The 21,141-nt window shown below is 39.1% G+C and overlaps 1 long non-coding RNA gene across 1 annotated transcript in view; it reads left to right on the forward strand.

Annotated features, from left to right (window-relative positions):
- Window positions 1–21,141, forward strand: part of LOC135297322 (uncharacterized) — a 476,053-nt gene that overhangs the window by 144,019 nt on the left and 310,893 nt on the right. The window contains exons 5-6 of the long non-coding RNA XR_010359348.1: window positions 6,433–6,497; window positions 13,318–13,367. This is a non-coding gene — a long non-coding RNA (uncharacterized LOC135297322). The remainder of the gene's footprint in view (window positions 1–6,432; window positions 6,498–13,317; window positions 13,368–21,141) is intronic.

Consider the following 21,141-nt stretch of genomic DNA (forward strand, 5'->3'; position numbering starts at 1 on the left):
GAATTTAGTGTTTTAAGTTTCTTAGACTTAAGATTAGACACTGAAATGTGAAGACCTTAGCTTATCATCAACTTTGGAGAGTTTCAAGCTGAACGTTTTTTAATTTTTTTTTTAAATTGTTCATTTATTTTATTGTTGGTATTTTTCTAGTTCTTTAAGTGAATCCCACAAACTCTTCACTAAGTCTCTCTTGACCTTGGGAAAGGGATTCATCTTTCTGAAAAAATTTTTCCTTATGATATTTCTTGATATTATGTTACCTTAGCCAGAACTTAGTACTGTCAACAGACCAATAAACTCATGTCCTACATTGTTGTAGTAGTGATGTCACGTTTTGCAATTTTAAGCTGTTTGTCAATCAATGTACAATTTTTTGAAGATTTTTTGGAAGATAAATGAAATATGTAGGTATTGACATCCTACCTGGTAATTTAGGACTGTTAATAAACACTAGCTGATGTCTTAGTGAATCTAGAAGAAACAATAACATACTAGAAGCCTCATGTTTGTTCTTAGTGGAAATAAGACAGAAGTAATTATGCTAGAATAAATTGTACCTTTTTTAATTACAGTATTTAGTATCCAAAGGGATGCAAGTAGCAGATATGTCAGGTTGTGTGTGTAACAGTCTAAACTAATAATCACTTTTAAGATGAAGCTGAGAGGAAGTAGTTAAAATAACAATACTTTGAAAGACCAAAAGAGAAATGTTGGGTTTGTAATGACTGTTATTCAACCACTTATAAAAACTGAATTAACATGTGGTAAAGTTGCTTGAAAGTCTCCAAGCTTGTGTAACCTCCTGAAATCTAATGCAGATTGATCTATCAGTTTGTGGTCCCTGTATATTGTGGACTGTGGGAAAACACACTAAATAGGGGTACAGTGAAAGTTTGGCTAGCCTAAAATCTGGAATTCCCTGAACTCTCTGGGTTTGATCACATAGCTTTCTTTGTCAGTTATTATTTTTCTCTTTTTCGCATGGGAAGAAGAAACAGTGAAGGAAATGTTCAAAGAAAGTTTCTGGTACTTCTTGGGATGCTGACATGCTAGAAAAAAAGTAATTTAGAGTGTACCAGACATTCTTAAGACTTCAGACTAGGCACTTCTTGAATTTTGTCACTGGTATTTGAAACTGTTTTGAAATTTTCCTTGTACCAGAGACTAATATTTGGTCTACCTAGAAATCTCAAATATTTGTCCCATTTGAACCCACGGTCAGGGTTTCTAGACTGACATCCTGGCCTTTGCTCCTCCAGTATATGGAGTGCAATAATGGAGGATAGTAGAGGTGTTACTGCATCTGCATAAAGGTATTTCATTCCTGTGGTGATTCCTTTGGTGGTCTTCCTGGATTACATGACTCAACTAACATTTCCCTGTGACGGCACTGCCACTTGTCTAAAAAGCTGGAGCAGAATGTGAGATCTTAGGGTTCAAAATGTAATCACTAACTCACCTTTTCTGGCTTTTGTGTGGCCAACAGCCTGGATTTGTCCTTGGAAGAAGTGAACAAGAATGTTCTAATTTAAGGAGAATGCTTGCTTGAACTGGGTCTGAATTTGTCCCAGTTCTTTCATATGGGAGAGTTGTTACAGTGCCCAAATGCAAAAGTCATTGACTAGTTTAAATTTAGCCAAGCCAATAATCTGGGAAAAAAAAATTGATCTTTCATTTTTGTTCCTTGAAAGATTTTTAGTAGCTTATATTTCTTCCATATTTGTCATACTTTTCTTTTTCTATTCCTTCTTATTCTATTAACTTTGTGACTAAATGAAAGTAATTTTAGAGGTTAAAAAATTTATTCAAATGGTTCTTGTGTCAGTAAAATGCTGGCAATAGAGTTTCTGATTAGACTTTTGCTTTATTAGCTAATTCTTTAGTCCACAGCAATCATCTCTTTGTTGCTAACTAGTTGCTAAGAAGAATAGAATGCCTTCAGAGAACATTCTGGGAAATGGTCCAGCTCCTTGCTTGCCTATTTTAATCTCAAGTTTCCTGTTAGAATTACGCTGTGTTATAGTATAACAAGTCAGACATAAAAACCCCCACTTTGTTGGTTGGAAGACAACTGAGCACACGTGTTCTCTGCAGAATAATATCAAATAATATGCTCAGTGCTTTGTACCTCACTTGTGCTTCATTATGTGTTCATGTGGATTTCTGTTTTGCTCACTGAAAGAAAGCAGGATAATAGTGTTGTGCTCTGCTGGATGTTGTGTGATGATGATGATTAATTTCTTAATCAGGCTACTGGATTTGATATAGGGGAGCTTGATGAGTCTGTCATAGGCTAAACAAAGAAAATGAAAATTTCAAAAGTATTGATTTGGTATATTTTGATTACGGCATAGCATAAGCTGACTAGATACTGGATAAAATAATGTTTTAACTAATTTGTTTTAGGAGAAGTGAGGACAACAACTCTAATTAAGCAGGACCAGAGACCAAAATGCATTTTGTTTGAATGCATCTGGCCCTACTACAAAACACATGTGGCACTAGCTATAGCCCATTAGCTCAGGTGAAATATAATGTTGTATAGTCTGGCCTGGGCTGTGCGTGGCTGCCTATTTGTGTCTAAATTGGAATGGGAAGAAAACCAGACCAATTCTCTCCCAGTAAAACTGGCACAACTAGGCTTTATAATGAACTGCAGATGTAATATTTTGTTGATTTCAGGATTGCAAAGGCTGTCCAAGAGTAGGGGGCAAGATCAGGTGGTAGAAAGCAATAGGGCGGATCTAGCTAGGAGAAAGGAAAGAAACAACCTAGCACTTTGGGGTAAGGCTTTGCTCATTTATCATGATGCTCTTGTGAGTGATTTTGTACGTAAAAACTCTTCTTGGTGTTAGTACCTTGCTTCGGAAATTGATGAATCTGAGGAAAAACTGAAAACATGGAGCCGTCAAGCACCTTTCTAGAATGAGGGTGAATCTAGCATTGCTCTCTCAGAACCCATGATCTGCCCAATCCAGCCATGAAGATGTCTACTGGAGCAGAAACTGCTGAACTAACAGAGTTTATGCTCAAGTATTCACTCAATTGTTCGGAAGAGGAGACCGTAATTGTTTTCATATTTTTTGTGACACCTGGACTTAAAGTAATGTTTATTGTACTTCTGCTTGGTTCCAGACTTGGAGCCTATGCTTTGATGACACCTCTGAAGTGCTCTGATTCTACACAACTGCAGATGTTTTTGAGAAATTATGGCATATCCCCTTTTCATGCTTTTAAGAAGGAGCTTCATCAATAAGGCTTTGTCTGTGAGCTAGCTTTAGACTGTGAATCCATATGGTTATTGTATGAAAGCATACATACTGCCATCGTGTTTTAAATTAATTTTCTTCAACAATCTTGGCTTCACACATGTACTTTGGTCATGTTTATTATTCTGCATATGGCACAATTTCACAAGTTCTCCTGCCATCAAAAACTCTCTAAAAATATGTGAAGGTAAAGCATTTACTTTCAGGTCAGAATTTTCTCTTCTGTTTTAAAATCACTTTTATTCTGGTGAGAACTTCCACAACTTGCTTTATTTTGATCTACTAGTGAAGTACAAATTCCATAATAATGGCTTTAGAATGTATTATATAAGTTAAAACAACGCCAGAAGCTTAGAAATACAATGTGCTGGTCACATCTTTTTTCTAGAGACTCAGCCAGCAAAAAAATTTGTGTTTTCTGAACTCTAACTCTTTTTTTTCCACTGACTTTGTTCAATGTCGGCTGGAGAGTAGAACTGAAGTTGTTCAGGCCCTGTGCAAATAGTGATGTCAATTCACATTAGCAGTTACTTTGGGCTTCCTACACCTACTGCTGCAAAGCAGAAAGTCATGGTGCTCTAATCCATATTGCCTTGCTCTCCAGACACTGCACTGCCTTATTTTCATCAGGCTGTGGAAGATCTGGAAATTAATTGTAGGATGATAAGCAGCAGCTAAAGGTTGACAAGGAGGGAAAAGCTTCAAAAGAAATGCTGGAGCTCTAGCAGGCTTGCTATTGGTCATGAGCATGAGTGACAGAAGGAAACCTGAAAAAGGTGCATTTTAAAATAGATATATGTAAACTGGATAAATAGTGAAATTCTTATGCTTCTTGTGTTCTAGATGATCTCTTTTGCAAGAATTTTTTACTGTTTTGGAAAGTCAATGGTAGTACTGAGAATTTATCAGCATGTTAAGGGAAAAGATAGCAAAAATCACAAGACACTACATCCATTGTTCCTGAAAACCTACTGATTTGGAGAGCAAGTTATACGTCTGGATGAGCTCCATGAGTTTCTATTTATTAATTCTGATGATACCACATTAAATGTTCATTTGGCAAGACTATAAATAGGGAGTTGGGTTGTGTTTTGCCTTGTTTCTTTCTACAGAGGATAGATTTATTGCTAATAACTATCACTGAGGGAGGTGAATTATGTCTTTTGTTTCAATAGTCACTCAGCAATGCAACTGCTCATTAATAGCTCAGTGATTCAGTGTTTTCAGAAATTACTAACAATTCTGCATGCCTCAATCTCTGACTACCCAATTTGAGAGGCCATATTAAGGCCTCTGTAGGGGGTAGCTTGTGGTTTTGTTTTTGTTTGTGATGGTTTTTGTGATGGTGGTTTTATCCTTTTTGGTTTTTTCCTTCCCCCACCAAAGAAATTCTTACTATAAGCCTTCTAGAAATCTGGATGTAGAAAACAGTGTATATAGAATTCAAGGGACTATTTCCTTCAGTGCTGTAGAGGGAATGAGAGGCAGTTCTTAAATGTATTGATGACTTTTTCATGCTCCAAAATGATAGAGAAGGACACTTGATTCTTCAACTTTACAATAACTTCCATGAAATATTTAATGCTTGTCTGATGATTTATTCTTCTTTGCATAATGCAATCTAAAAGAGTGGTTTTGTTAATTATTTACATTATGCTGCTGATGTTATTTCTCTCCAAGTGCTTTCCAGCAGGAGCTGTTTCTGCTTATTACCAGGAGAGACCTTAAGAGGCAGATCTTGTCAAGAAAGCAGAATTATAACTTGTCTTCTTTGTATCTGTGTGCTTTATAAAGTGTGTGCTGGGTAGAAAATACCAATAGGGTTGAAGCAAAACCAGAGGAATTTAGGAGACCCATGCTCAGAAATGAGAATAAGGCCTGGGCCCTCCTGGGGTTGTGAGTATATCTCTCAGGGCTCCTGATGGCTGAGTTGGCAGGGCACAACAGTGTCCTGTGTTTTCAGGAACCTGAAAAGGGCAGTTCAGAGAGGTTTTTGAAGCATCATCAGTGTAGAGTGGAGAACAGTAGAGACCCTCTGTGATGGTGATGATCCAGCATCACTGCAGGGCTCCAAACAGCTTCCAGAGTGGTTATGGGTAACTTTTGTACTCTGTAATCTTGCTTTAATAGGGTGTAAGTCTGACAGCCAGCATGGACTTGGCAGCAGTGGTGAAGGAAGGAGGCTAGCTGCCAGGTTTTCCTAAGCATGCATGAAAAGGTCTTCCAAGTATTTAGGTCTCGTGGCTTCTGCTTTTGGTGATCTCCCTGGCTGCCTGAGAGCCGCATGAGTAAACAGAGGAAAAGGAGAGCTGCCAATGCTGATGTCCCATCCAAAACTCTGCTTGCTGACTCTTTTCCAACCAGAAGGTGATGTAGGAGAGTGAAACAGCCCTTCTGCCTCCTGCAGAAGTTGAGAGGCTTCTCTCTGTGACAGCTGGATAACTGTGCTACTCTTGTAGTGCAGAGGGGAGCAGTTGCTCCAACTTGGTGGGAGAGGAGCAGGCTGACATTTACTTTTTTCTCTTGATTGATCTTTCAAAAATAACACTCCTTAAAGGGAAAGAAATATTCTCAGCAAAGGTCAAAGGACATTCAAGACTCATTTTCTTAAAGGTTTCATTGCTTAACTTCTCAGATAACACTGCCTGGGATAGCCAGGTGTTAGGTGACCAGTGATAAGCATTATACTGACAACCTGAAAATTTTATTTAAGGAGATAAATCACAGGGAAAAGATCCTTGTAAATCTTCAACAGTACGTGCTGATGAAGACATAAGTGAGTTTGAGTTTTTCAGCTTTTTCAAGGACTGTGATTCAATACTACACAACTTTAGATTATTCACTGCAGTGTATACTACTAGGAAATACTAGAACTCACATCTTGTCTTTTGGTAGGAGAAGAGGAAATTTAGACCCTGTGCACAGTGGAGGACTCTTTCTGGGCTGCAGAGATGTGCTGTGCAAGCTAGAATCCAGTTTAGGGCATTCCCAGAGAAGAACAACACAGATTTTTTTCTCAAATATTGTGGTAAAGAATTAGAAAAAAATCTCAGTCAATTGATTTGCATTGGTATGAGAAAAGAACAAAGGTAAGCTGGTGAAGCTGGTTAAGCAGTTTAACTAATGACTTGACTCTCATTTGTTTCCTGACACATTCTTGCAGGTCTTAACTACAGATGCTCAGAGCTGCAGCTGTATCTCAAGACAAGATATACTCCACTTTGTGAGGTAACTACCCCAAGAATAAAAATTCTGCAGTGGTTTATAGGAGATAAGGTATATCTTGATATCTGCCCCTGTTAGTTCAATGGCACCTGAATCCCTATACGTGTTTCTTGGCTTAGTCCAACAGTCACAATAATCCTGCTGGCTTTCAGCACAGCAGACCATGCATTCACCCATGACTGAGAGGAGTGCTCTTGGTTAACTTTGTTTTATAGTAAAGCAGAAACAAAATATGGCTGTAATTTTTTAAGCTTTGCTAAGCGTGAGTAAATCGTTAGGGTTTGAATTGCACTGCAGACAGAGATGGGAAACTTTCAGCCATGTAACCCTCACTGGGAGTGTTCTGGAGAAGAATCCTTCCCAGGGAGCAGCTTGGAGGCTCCATCAATGAGCTTATTGCCCAGATGGATCTTCAGATACATTCATAGGGATTTCTGTGTTAAACCAGTTGCCCCTGGCTTAGTCATATCAGAGACATACCACATATCTGAGACTCTTACATTAGACTTGCCTAAATAAACAAATGTGTAGGACAGTGAGAGACAGAAAAAACACTGCATTGTTTTTTTCAAAGGCTTTGGCATAAGCTGAAACATTGTTTTCATTCTTTCTAAGGGAATCCAGACGTTGCTTGAGGTCTCTTGTGAGTTCTCCATACAAGGCTCTTGTGAAATTTCTTTGTGTTTAGAAATATTCAACTTTCAAATTTTGCAAATCCACAGCACCCTTTCAGACCTCAGACTCCATGTGATGAAAAAAGCTGACAGTAGACTGACTTTTATCTCGTGGTTGTTGCATATAAAGCAACATAAATCCTTAAATAGCTTGGAAGACAGAGGAAAGCTAATTTTTGTACATCAGGGAACATTGCACTGATCAGTGCCTATGCATGTCAAGAGCAGTTGTATAACAGAGAAGCAATGCTGACAAACAACCTGCCTATAGCTGCTTGTTGCTGGTATGCAGGTACTCTCTTCTTCCCATCAAAAGAAGAGAGTTGGCAGTGGTAGGCAACTTGCTGTTTAAAGAGCTGTCACAGGTACCATCTGCAAGAGTGCATTTTTGAATTTCCTGGTACGTCTTACAGAGCTGCTTCTTAATGAGTACAAACTCATCCTATTGCAGTGTTAACTACTGAAGATCATGGAACTCTCTATAGTATAGTATATAGTATTGCTGCAGCACACAAAAATCTTGAAGCCTTGCGTAAGAACAAACTAAGCAAGAACATGAGGGTGTATGAAGTCTCAGGAGAAAAAAATGAAATACATTGAACTATGATTTCAAGTTATCTGGATCTTCTAAGATTATTTCCATTACTTAATTCCCTCTTCTCTTCATTAGATATTGTTTCCTTATCAGGTGTTCTCTCAATTATTAAAACCCAATTACTGTTTCTTTGGTTTTAAAAATTAATTATTTAAAATTCAGAATGAAATCTAAGAGATATCAAATAACTGTGTCCATCACAAGTGGTTTTTTGGGGTTTTTTTGGTATCTTATTAAAATTCCCATTAGTTTCTTGTATAACTGCTAGCCATCTTATTTCCTTCAGAAGAATTCATTTCAAGAGCTGTGCATTTGTATATGAGATAGACAAAATCTGTTTCTACTGTTCTATGTGCTGTGAGCACCATTAGACTTCTCCTTTGGTTTAGGAAACTTTGGTGATATTTTATTCTGAGTGGCTGCTCAGGTCACTGTGACATTCAGAAATGAGCCTGATTTGCATTAGAATATTTAATTTGCAGTGCTGCATCATTTCACTTCTCTATGCCCAAGAGAAAGGAACTTAAACTTCAGCAGAGGTCTTTTCTTACGTTTCTTCATTAATTATTTTGCTGTAAGAGTTAATGTGGGCACACTGCTATCCTCTGACTCAGGATGTGTGGGTGGCTTCCTGTGGTGTAGTGTGTTGGTGATGCTTGGATTTTTTGCCTTGGGACTCCATGAGAAATAAAATTATAAAATTCTTCTGAAAGTATTCAAAATCTCCTATCCTTATTATCTTCTCTTTCCTCGTTAATGTGGACCAATTTCAAAGGGTGTTTTTGTTTCCAGTGTTTCTCTAATGCTTACCTGTTGGCCTGTCGTTACAGCCTGCAGAGAATAGGGATGTTCTCTGTGTCTCCAGAGGGATGCCAAGTTCTGTGTCTAAAAACCTAAATTTCTTTCAAAACAAAACAGGAATTGCAATCTTCCCCAGGAAAGCAGTCTTATGTCTGACAGGAAGGTGAGGTCAGGTCCCAGCAGTGGCAGCAGAGATGCTGCTCCAGGACTCTGACACAAGCTCAAGAACATGTGAGCACATCCTGCTTCTGGCTGGGGAGCACCATCTGTGGACCAGATTCCTAGGTCTGGAGGCAGGGCTGGAACATGTTCTGTAACACATTCCAGCTTTCTCAGTGTTGCTGCTGGCACTGAATTTGTTGGCCCCAGTGGGAGGTAGCCAGGCTGCACACGCTATAGGAGGGAAAGAGGTAGTGGGAAAGGTCCCTGTTTGTGTGGACACTAAAAATGAGAGGCTTGTAGAATGAGGCTTGTTGAAGCCACTTCTTTGCATCAGGGATATGTGGGAATAAGTGAACTTTGCTTTAGGAAAGGCTGTTCCCTTATCCTCTGCACAGGACCTGCTACTGTCCCATATGCCTTCTGGTGGCAAGCAGTAGTACTTCCAAAAATTTCAGGAGGAGAAGTTGGCATCTCTCTGGAGACACTGGGAATCTTCTGTGTTCTGCATGTTATAGTCCCAGCTGAGCAAGTGAGCTTTACAGAAGCACTGGAAACCAGAAGGCCCTTTAAAATTGGTCCACCATTAAACAGGAAAGAGGTGATGATAAGATGGATCGGAAGAACCTGTCATTACCAAAGCAACAGATTTGAGGAACATGCCATAGATATTTAAGAATCTCAGGAACCCTAAAGCTTGCTTTTCTGGATCCAAGTCTAGGATCTTGTCTCTAAGAATATGCATTCTCAATATTTTTCTTGATTATGTCTGCAAGAGCTTTTGATTTATTTGGCAGATCTCTCAAGGCTGCCTAATTCCTCAGTTCAAAAAGGCTCATTTACCTTGATGCCACCATGCTGATATAATATTATCAGAGCAGTAGGTGTTGACAGTCAGCTGCTGCTTTCATTACTAACTCACTTCAGTTGGTTTCACATTGCTAAAACTTCCCCTTTGTAATGTGTTACATTAGTGTTTCTTACAAGTTAAAGGCTGTAATGATTGACATAGGCTGGAGTGGAAGGTGATGGTCTGCAAGAACTCACAAGCATATGGGCAGCTGTTGGGGAAATGTTTAAAAACTGTGGGCTGTTCAGTGATTGACCTTAAACATTTATTGTTTTGTCCTTTTTTTTTTTTTTAATTACTTAAACTTAACCTAGACATGAAAGAAAAGCTAAGAGAAATCACATTTGCTTGAGGGGACCACTGGCAGTATGGATTGCTTTAAAATTGCTTTTCATTCAAGTATTATTAAAAGCAAAGCCTAGCAAAAAGAATTTGAAATTAAGGACATTTAACAGCGGGAGCATAGCAGAGAGTCAGGGGGAAAAAGGCATTTATAATATAAATGATGATGGGCAGAGTATTTTGCATGTAGACAGTGCCACTAATTAACAACTGTGAGGTGGCCCAGGATGGGGACTGAGCTCAGAGGAAGACTCAAGTCCAGATGGCTCTTTGTGCTCCAGAAGTGTAGGGCATAAGACTGTGCTACAAGGTTACTGCAAGGTGAAAACAGGGACTACAGAGTCTATTTATTTATTTTTTTTTTTCCTAAGAGCAAATGCTCTAAGAGAAGCTGCATGGGATGGTAATGATCTGCTGTACAGACAGACCTAGCTTTAGAGCTAAGCACACCTTCTGTTTTCCTCTCAAGGTTTTGCGATGTGACTGTCCCCTGGGAGATATTTAACAGCTTGGAAAAGTGAAAGCTGTTATATGGAAGCAAATGTGAAAGCAAATATTTTGTTTACCTCATGTGCTAGGTATTTAGCTGAACAGTTTCTAGTCTAGGGGATGATATTGCTAATCCCTCTGTGGGAGTGCAGAGGAACATGTTGCCACTGCAGGGTGTCAGCTCAGGAGGCTGGGGAGAGTTTGGGAATAGAGGGTGATACAGAGGCCAAGGTGCCCCCCTGCCTTCTGTGGGGGTGGGAGCTGTGTCTCCTGCAGCAGTGTGCTGCATCTGCTCTTTACTTCACCTTTGCAAAGCCTGTTCATATAATTTTAGTATGTTTTATGTATGCACTGTTCATCTCTCTGGGCCTAATGTATCTCACTACTTTGCTTTCAAGCACTGCCTTTCTTAGGTAAGTAATCCCGTAGGTTTTGGCAGCATTATCACTTTCAGAAGTATCTGACATTACAAGGAATACCTGCGGAATGAAGCCATAGGGTAGGATAACTAGGATGACACACATCATATACACAGTGAAATGTTGAGCTTGTATAAATCTAATTATTTATAACATATATCAAAATTGACATAAGGTTGGAAGTTTTGAGAAGACGTGAAGCATTACTGATTCGCGTGCGCTGGAATCGAGTTTCAGTATCAAAATACTTCTTGAAACAATGTCTGATTTGGATGCAAAATATGAATGTATAGCAACCAGAAGCAAAACCCACAGAATATATCCTGTTGTTATTGCCACTTGACAAGGTTCACAGGTAGATGTTTCAGCCCTTAGATTGATTGCAGGAGAGTAACTGTTAAAGGTTTTCTCCTATCTAAAATTTAATTTGAGCCCCCAAATGTGAAGTATGTCTTCTTAGGCCATATTGAATTTCAGATTAAATCTCGGTCTCAGCATACTTTTTGTGTTTCTGTAATAAGATGTGTGTTCCAGACTAGAGCCTGGAGATATATTTTTTTTTTCCTCAAGTTTAAGATCTATATTTTCTATTCAGCTTCAGTCTGTTGAGAGATGAAGCTTGCACTGCAAATTCAGGCCTGGGCTGCCAGCTGGGACAAGCTTTCAGCAATATCTCTATATGTATTACATGAGAATAATTCATAGTGCATAGTATGAGACAACTGCTCTTGCCTACAATTAGAAAAATGCTTGTGAACAATTTTTGTTCTTGTTATATACATATTTGTTATTTGAAATGAGTCCACCATGTTTAAAATGTTGAGCCAAATGTTTACAATGTTCTAAATGTTTACAATGTTCTATACAACATTTGTTGTATAGAACCTCAATAACTGTTCTTAGTAAGCAAAACCAAAAATGCTGGAACTAACAGCTGCAGGGAATTGATTAAAAATTCACCAAATACAAAGGCATAATATCTTTTTACTTTAGTCCAGATAAATTACAATGCTCAGTTGAGTTATTGACTGAAACTTCTACCACTCACTGAAGCCAATTTGGTGTGTTTGTGGAAAGCATGAAATGGGATGACAGCATTGAACATGTCACTTTCTCTGCTTCATTTCTGCTTTGGTATGAGGCAAAAAGGGTTGTGGGATACATTACGGTAGTCAGCAGAAAAAGCACTAAGTAAAGTTCCAAAAACTTTATCATGATCTTCTAATGATGATGGAAAATGTCTTTCTCTGCAATTTTGGACAAAATTGAAGTGAATCATGCTGTTCCTTTTTCAATATACTTTTTTTCTGTAGTAATTAGCTGCACTTTATTGCATGTGAGACAACTGCCAGCTTTTCTGCTTTGTATGTGAAGATAGGGTTGTTGTAGTCCAACAGGGCTGACAACAACACTAAAAAGACTAAAAATGTTATGTAAAATTTATAAAGCTCTGACTTTAGAATTTAGGGTACAGTTCAGTAAACGCCTCAGTACTAAAAATCAAAAGGGAAAATCTCAAATAATTTGTGAAATGTGAACTCTGAACAACTTTCAGGACTATTCTGACAGATGTTAGTTTCAAACTTCTAGTTTAGTTTAATAAGACAAATTTTTGTTGGTTAAAAAGTGTTTTGTAATTAAAATAAGTGCAGCATTTTATGATGTGGGGTACTGCAAATTCAAGAATTATATATGCAGCTTAATGGATTCCTCTGTTAATATAATTTGCTCATTCTTTTCCTGCTTTATGGGCTTAGTGCTTTTATAGTCTTTGGGTGTGTATGTGTTCTTCCTTACACTGGTGTAAGTTGGGAGTAATACAATAATATCAATAGAAAACTGATATAAAGCCTCTCAGAGATCTGTGTTGGAACTTTTGCATTTAATTCCAGCTTCCCTTGAATCTTTATAATAGGTACTTAAAGCTTTGTTTCACATGAATTGTGTGCAGATGTGTATTATACATGAAATGCTTTCAGCTAGTACTGGAATATTTTGTAATCATTTTTCATCAGTTATGTAGTAACAAAATACACAGCAGTAGGGCATTGGACCAGGAAAGACAAATTATATTGGCTTTTTCTACTCTTGCACAGCTGCTGCTGTGACTGCATCGGGTGTACCCAAAGCTGACTTTAAAGGAGCTGGCTTGGCAAGAGCGCAGGAGCGTGAGGTACTCACTGAGAATTTCCTAATCTCCCAGGAAAGGTGTTTCAGCCTCAGGCTGAGCTTGCTGCTGGAGATAGCTCAGGCTAACCTGACCTAAGTTCGAGACATTTTCTGTACTGCAGAGGTGGTTTGAGCATCACATGGATGCAAGCATATGATTTACATGGTATTTTGTTATCTCTGTGTCTGATCTGCTGCTTCTGAGGGCTGATGTAACCCTTACTGAAGAGCCCCTATGAGGCAAAGAGCTGTCAGGTAAACACAGTTTGTATGTAAAGAGGAGGATAGTTCTACCTTAGACTTCTTCATCCCTTCTGACTTGCAGGTGCAAGGGATGATCTAGAAAGAGGAGGAGGGAGCTGCTGGGATTTGAAGGTAAGGGCACTCAGTGGCTGGCCTTCTCCGTGTGCTTTCTGGGCATGGTGAATTCACTTCAGGGGCCAGGACTGGTTTCTAACCGTGCTGTTCTCATCTCTGGAGGTGGTCTGAGCAAGGTTCTGAAAGAGGCATGGAGGAAGTGACAGTGCACGGTTGGGATACGGGAACAGATAAACCTTTATTTCTGGTGACGAGAAGATTAGACTTTTGTGATATGGGAGCAGGAGGAGAGATAAATACCAATTCTGTCTTTGCTCCTGATAGAAGATATTGTGAATTACTGCTTTATCTCTCCTGAATCACTCAACTGCTTCCAACTGAAATTGGGTTGGAAATTTTAAATGTATAGCATTCCTGAAATGAAGGCACATGTTAGTGACTGAGCTTCATGTGCAAAATACTGATTTCTACAAATACATTTATTTCTGGTGAGTGGTAGAAGAGCCTCTTAAGTGAAATATGATGATATGAATAACAAAACAGAATGACCTTTGGCTGGCTGTACATTCCCAAAGGATACAAGACATGCAGCTTATACTGCTAAATATCTGTGAAGGTATTGTTGCTGGGTTCATTATTAGTAGATCTTTATCTTCTAAAATCAATGATCCCCTTTGTGAGATTTAAATTTTCCATATAATCGCTTCCCTGTGGTAACAAGGGATGATGCCTGATTTAGCAGTGACATTTGTAGTGAGACTCACCATCAGGTGACTCAGTGTGTCCATTATTAGTCTTTGCTTTCTTCCCAGGGAGAACTTTTCAATTTAGATTGCCTTGTACTGTCTTTAGCCTGATTTCTTATTGAAAATGAAAATATTTTGTCTTTAGATTCATCAGAGGCTTTTAAAACCTGAATAATGAGAAAAAACTCTCATTAAGGTCAAAGGCAAAAAGTGTTTAAGAAAATGGAAGCATTGGAATTTTTCACTCTTCAACTGCTACTAACAGCTTTCCACTTCACTGTCAACAATATTGTTCTCCCTTTGCTGTTCTTCTCCTAAATCCATCATCTGTGGCACAAGAGAGGGAGGTTAGATGTATTTATATATAAAATCATGAAGGTGTCAGATGCAACCACAGAAGTGGTTGATAAGATATTATCAACAGGGGTAGCAGAGTTAGTGGCGTAGCTGGTACTGGGCATAAATTCAAAATGTTTCTGTTAATGACAGGCACACCAGAATAAGTAACGAGGAAAGGCACACCAGAATAAGTAATATATCAAAATGCAGCATTGATACTAAGAGTGAGCAATTTACAAATGGGATTATAATTGCCTGGATGCAGGGCACTGACAGAATGTGCCAAAAAAAAGAGCCCAAAGTGGATTTCAAAGGGCACAAATAGTGACTCATCATATATATATATTTTAGCAGTTTAGGTTGGACAAAGGATGTGCTTTTAAAATGTACCTCCAGGGTTTTCCCACTTACTGCTTTGGGTTCTCACTGTGGAACATCCTGGACTGTGGAGATTGGTGATAAAACTAAACTGCCAGGCCTAAGCTCCTGTGTGCAGGAGCACTCCTAGGTGTGCTCCAGCTGCTAGTGGGCTTTCAGCCAGTGGGGACAGACTCCAGTGAGTTTGAAACAGTGCTCTCCCTCTCTCCCTGAAGTGTACCATGTAGAAGTGTGCTCAGCACCGAGTGTTTTGCTCTGCAGATGCACTCCTGCTGCACTGTGCTAGCTGGTGATGCAGATGTATCTGTAAGGTATTAGCAATAGGTGTCATCTTGTCTGACCAGCTTCTTGAAAGTAGCTCTGCTAGTCAGGGGCAGAAGTATAGAAGACATGAATCACCATGAAGTGGGTGCTCCAGATAAGCTGAATCAACCTTGTATTTTTTCCCCACAGCTTATAAAGGAAGGCTGAATTTTAAGCATCTGCTTGCATCTAGCTGCTAGGCTTAAATGAAAAGAATACCTGAAAAATGGGGAAGAATATATTCTGCAAGAGGGACAAAATTATATTAGAATAATATAAAATCAACCATAAAAAATTACTCAGAAGCTCATATTCTCAGGACAATTATTTTAGAAGAATAAGGTATAATATTAACTAAAAAGTATTTTTACCAGTAGTATTAAACCAGGATGCTAACAGAACATGCTCTGTATTTGGCTGCAGAAAATAATGATAAAAAAGAAACCCCAACATTTTTGCATAAGTGATACATGATTCATTAGGAAGTTATGATTATGGAATTATTTTTTTCCAAATCCTAAACAGCTTGCATGTTTTAAAGGACGGAAAAGTTGGTAGGTAAATCCAGTTATTTGAAGCTGTACATGATATAAGGAAGCTCTTCACTAGAAAATGGATGTGCCACTTAAGCCTTTCAGGGTCAGTTGAAGAAGGACCAGAGGGATGGCACTTGTCCTTCTGGGTGGTGACTATCTTCTGCTTAACCTTTCTCTCTCTTCCCCTTTCCCCTGCTTTTCTGTTTCTTTCTATCTCTCTACCTCACATTTACTGTATTATTAATTTTGGCATATGGTCGTATTTGCACCAAATTTGGGCAGAGGCATGTCTCACTAGTCAGATCATGATAAGCATGGGTTAAGCAAATACAAAGAAAGACCTTGCAGTCTTTCTTTGTGTTGTCCAGAAATCCATGGAGAAAAACATGTCTTTTTCATTCCTTGGTTACCACCTGAAGCAACAACAATGTTCTCTACTGCACTTTCATCTGTTTATGAGTATTACTGCTTGAGACACAAGCTGCTCTGCTGGGACAGTAGATTTACAGCTGGTATGTCTTTTTACTCACTAAACGGGAAAACTGTGTAGGAGTAAAATTCAGTACATATGGTGCTCTGTTTTGCTTGGAGCACTAAATCTTGCTTCCTTTAGTTGTATTAAGTGATGTGTTTGCCTACTACCATGTACCATGTACCATCTAAAAAACTAATTTTTTTTTAGACTAACTTGCCTTTTTCCATCCTTCTTCATATTAGCTAAGCTACCTGTTAAGTTGCTGGGCTCTTAAAACTGCTACCCACTCCAAACTGATCTGGTCATTTTGGATCACTGTAAATCTATGTGACTACTGCAAGTTCTGGCACTGTGGGTGCTGGTTTGTGTTGGTATTTATTTGTGCAGTTAGCTCTGGCAATTCCACTGAGTCAATTTAGAAAAGTGAATCTTCTCAGGCAAGCATGAAGATTAACGCAAATGTGCAGGCTTTATTCTTCCAAAGTTGTTCATAACATTGCAAATTGGTTTAAATTTGCCCAGAAGAATAAATTCATCTTGCATCCATACTAGAAAAAAAAGTGACACAGTAGGAGCAGAACTGGAAGCAGACTGATTGTGAAGACTTGACATCTGCACTGGATGTTTCAGCAGGGTTTTGTTTGGTCTAGTCCTAGACTGATACATGGACTGGATGTCCCTTGGTCACTAGAAGGCATCAGGTGAGGTCCTGGAGAATGTCTTTGAGTGGCTGGTGTTACTTATTTTTTTTTCCCCCCCAAAGCTGTCCTGCTTATGTGCTCTGAAATCCCTGTAAAATGTGAAGCACAGAACAGTAGGAAGGGATATACTTGGAAGATCTTCTTCAAAACCACTTTTGAAGAAAACTAGGTACACCCTGTGACCTGGAAGGCTGGTAGAACATCCAGTAATTATGGATGAAAGCATTCAGGATGACAGTGCCAAGACAAAATATTTTCTGTTCTTGATTGCACCTAAATTTTTCTTCAAGAAGTCCATAGTAAGAAGAATGTCAGGGTATATTTTGGGGTGATTTTTTTTCTTGTTTCTCCTATTGAGTTTTCTGCTTTGTTTAGACAAATATTTGCTGAAAATTTGCATGGCAATGTGCTTTCCTATTATGCAAATGTCCTAACCATAGAGAAACAGCCGTTCTTACTGCCCACTCTTTGTATCTCTCAAGTATGAAGTATTAAAATTAACATGAGAGCAGTAGCAGTTAGATAATAATTTATAAGAATTCTCTTGTCTTTCAAATCTTGGTCTGATTCAAACAGAATACATTTTTCCTGAGCATTTGCTGTTGGAAGCTGCTTAGAATTATGTAATATACTTAATGAAAAATAGGAAATAGAGCAACTCCCTACTCCAGGTAGGGTTCCTGTTTGTGCGGTGTGCTGTGGGTCGAAGTTCCTCATCTAAGAGGAAGAGGTATTACACAAGCATCTGAGATATTTCTGCTCTACTGGAAGGGTGACTTTTTTGTTCCTAGAAGAGAGTCTGAATTTTGCTACAGAAGATAATGAATGAAATGAATATTTGAAAATTCTACTTGAAAATGAAGTAAAAAAAGATGATGCATATTTGTTTAATTGTAAAAACTGTCAGGTTAATGAAATGTGTTAACTACTCCCCTGAATTTCTCATATTGACTTTACAGGTAAGAGGAATCCCTGTAATAGCACTGTTAATTGAAAGTAACTTGACTGATGAGACTGGAGTAGTAAGAAAGAAAAGGATTGCCTAGTCCAAGACATGTATTTCCAATACCTTTTTTCCTTAATGTTATTTAAAGACTGCATTTTTGAAAATATCCTCAAACTATAACTGTTCTCCTGTTAATGACAAAAAGTAAAGATATTAAAATACATAATTTTCTATTGGAAAAAATAAAATGTTCCCATGAGGAAATAAAATTATGAGAAGACTGGAATAGCCTGTGTAGGTTATCTGGAAGTATAGAGGTGATGTCCTCAGAAAATTGTTTGCCTTCTCTCTAGATGTTCTTTTCTATCAATAAGGAACCTGGTTAACTGACTCTTTGGGACAGTAACAATTAACACTTTGCTGCCACATGAGGGAATACTTCTGAGCTCAGCTTCTCAGGATAAGGTGATTTGGTCTGGCTTTGTTAATGCATGGCAACAGCACAGTGATTTTACATTATTGTTGAGAGCTGCTGGAAGCCAACAGGAAGGATGATACCTGGAAACACAATAAAAAGTAAGAAAAAAGAATGTGAAGAATAAGTCTCACTTGAGGGAATTCACATTTGTATCTGGTTTTATGGGGCTGTGAAATTATACTCTTTACTGAATATCATTTTGATTGTTACTACTTTGACTATTGCTGTTATCGCAAAAGTTTATTTTAATGCTTTGTAGAAACTGGCACTGAACTTTTCAAAGTTTTAAGTGCTTTTTTGTTCTAGGCTATAAAAATGCCTGTCATAAAAACAGAACAAGAAGGGCCAGAAGAAAGGAAACATATGAGGCTTTACTAATGCTGAAAGTACTTGGTATTAGAAAGTACTTGGATTTCAGGAAGCAGCTCCTGCAATGAACAGATTGTGTCATTTAAAGAACAGCAGATGTGTCATGGAGAACGTCTCGAACTGTTATGATTTTGCCAATTTCTTACCATTAGTTTTGTTGTCTTTCCTTATCTTTTTGCCAGACTTCTTTGCATAAGAGCAAAGCATATTGTTTAGGTTTCAGTTAAGTTTGTGTTTCCCCCAAGAAGCAGCATTACTTTGAGTAACAGTAATTGTTCCCTGTAGCAGAGCATTAGGCCACCTGATAGCAGCAAGATTGATAAGAAAAATATTGCAGCTCAGGCTATAAGCAACCTGTGATGAGTTACTGCTAGTTTTGTAACCTCAGGATCCCATTGGTCAGTCTTGCTTGCAGCAGTGGTCAGTCAAGCTGCCAGTAAAAACCCCCACTATCTCCTTCTGTTAACTGTAGTGAGATTAAGGTGAAAAATCAATTTCTTCTGTCTGAATTAGATCCTCTATATGTGTGGATATCATGGACTGCTGGGTTAAAATGCCAGGTGCTTTTTGAAAGAGAGAAAAGATTGGTCTTTGCTGAATAAATCAGAGAATAATTTTCCATATATAAAAACATAATTTTCTTCTAGTTGCCTGGGTTTTATTCTGCCTTCCAGAGAAAGAAAAGAACAGAAAGGAGACAAGTTTTTCAGCTACCTTTTGGAGAAGGGGTGGATGTCACTGTGATGGGGTAGTGCCTGAAAGGAGTTTTATATGCCTCCTGTCCAAGGCCAGGATTCCTTGGTGCCCACAGCTTCTAGTGAATTCTGCAAGCTTGAATAATGTTTTCTTTGAGAGGCTGCAGCTATATTTGAGTGTGGATTGAGAGCAGTGATCCTCCTACCAGCCCTGCTTGTGCTGCCTCAGTGTTGTGCTCACGATGGCAGGCACTGAGCAAGCCGGGTGCCTCTGGAGGAAGCTCGGCTGCAGGCTGTGTGCCAGGACAGTCCCTGTGGGCACCAGCTGGCATGTGGGACACAGGGGATCCTGGAGCCTGGACAGGATACATAGTAGGAGAGGTTTATCATGCAGCTCTGAAGGCAGACATGGCCTTGACACTGTAAGGTGGACCCAGGTGAAGCTACCGGGTTGTGCAAGGTGACCTGCCTGGTGTCTGCTCCTGGGGGTGCCCTGCTGCTCCCTGGCTGTCCCACTTTGTGCTGGGAGAATGAAAACAAGTCCTGTCTGCAGCACTGTGGCCCTGGGGAGCTAGCAGGCTCCATACTGCCATGGCAGCACTCCAGAACGAGAAGAGGAGGTCTCAGTGCTGTCTGGAGACTGGTGGTTTGTAGCTGGTCCTTGATGCTGTTAGCTTCCTTCACCAATTTGGTGAAGAAATATACCTGGTAATTAATTTACTGCTTATTCTCCTTCTGGTTTGCATGCTTTCTTTTCAGGGTCCAGGCATCTCCAGATTTATGCCTTTTAAATTTTATGATAGGTTTCCTTTTTGGGTACTTCTTTGTTGCCTGGTATTAAAGTATTCATTCCTGTTCTTTCTTTATGTTCTCTTCCCTCCTAAGAAAACACTAGGGCTCGTCTTTTTGCCCTTCTCTCTTCCTCTCTCTTTTAAAAACTTTTTTTAAATTTTGTGAAGTTCACTGGCATGAGACACTTTCCTTTAAACCTCAAACCTTTTTGCACAGGGAATCCATGCATGTCCTTTTCTGTGCCTGCCCCTCAGAAGTTAAGCGGTCCAGAGACCTAAATCCCTTTCGATGTCTGCTTGTTGTCAGTTCTTATTTGGTGCACAGTTTATTCAGAGGAATTTAGATGGGAAAAGCCAGTGAACAAACAGATCACAACTGTGTTTGAAGGAAAAGTTGGATTAATATAAAAGGGAATGTTTGCAAAAGTTGCCCTTGAGGTGATGGCGGGTTCACCATTGTGTGCACTGTGATTTGCTGTGCTGACTGTGTTCATGATAGCATGCAGACAGCTGGGGAGAGGCACTTAGCCAGCACAAAGTAGCTGTGGAAGTGATAAGCAGTGGTTCATACACTGAACACTGGCAAACAGCCTCAGCTAAGATGTACAATAGTGTTTCCATGGTGCTAGCTATGGGCAAGCCCAGAAGTCACTAGCCTCCATCTAGTAAAACGAAGAAAAAAACCCAACATTTATGCTATTTGTAATATCCTATGACTACCTCTGTCACAGGGCATTCATACACACCAGTGCAGCTGGCAGCAATTTCAACATCTTCATGTTCACTCTGTTCTGGAGAACTTGATGGGACTGTTGGGAGATCCTGGCTCATGTCACTATTCATCTGTTTAAATTTGTAACTGGATGTTTTGTTTTTTTTCAAGGAAGTACCACAACATGATGTGCAAGGTTATTTTGAGAGTGGGGTGTCTTCACCACCAGTAGGTGATGGTGCTCTACTCCTGTAAATGTTTCTGTTGCTAACACAGCAGCAGAGATGGAGACACTTTGATGGGTGTGGGACTTCAGAGCTGATAGACTGCTGCTAGAATTTGTTTTGCAAATGGTGCCTTGA

The sequence above is a fragment of the Passer domesticus genome, chromosome 3 (assembly GCF_036417665.1).
Source record: "Passer domesticus isolate bPasDom1 chromosome 3, bPasDom1.hap1, whole genome shotgun sequence".
In the NCBI taxonomy this organism is placed as follows: domain Eukaryota; kingdom Metazoa; phylum Chordata; class Aves; order Passeriformes; family Passeridae; genus Passer; species Passer domesticus.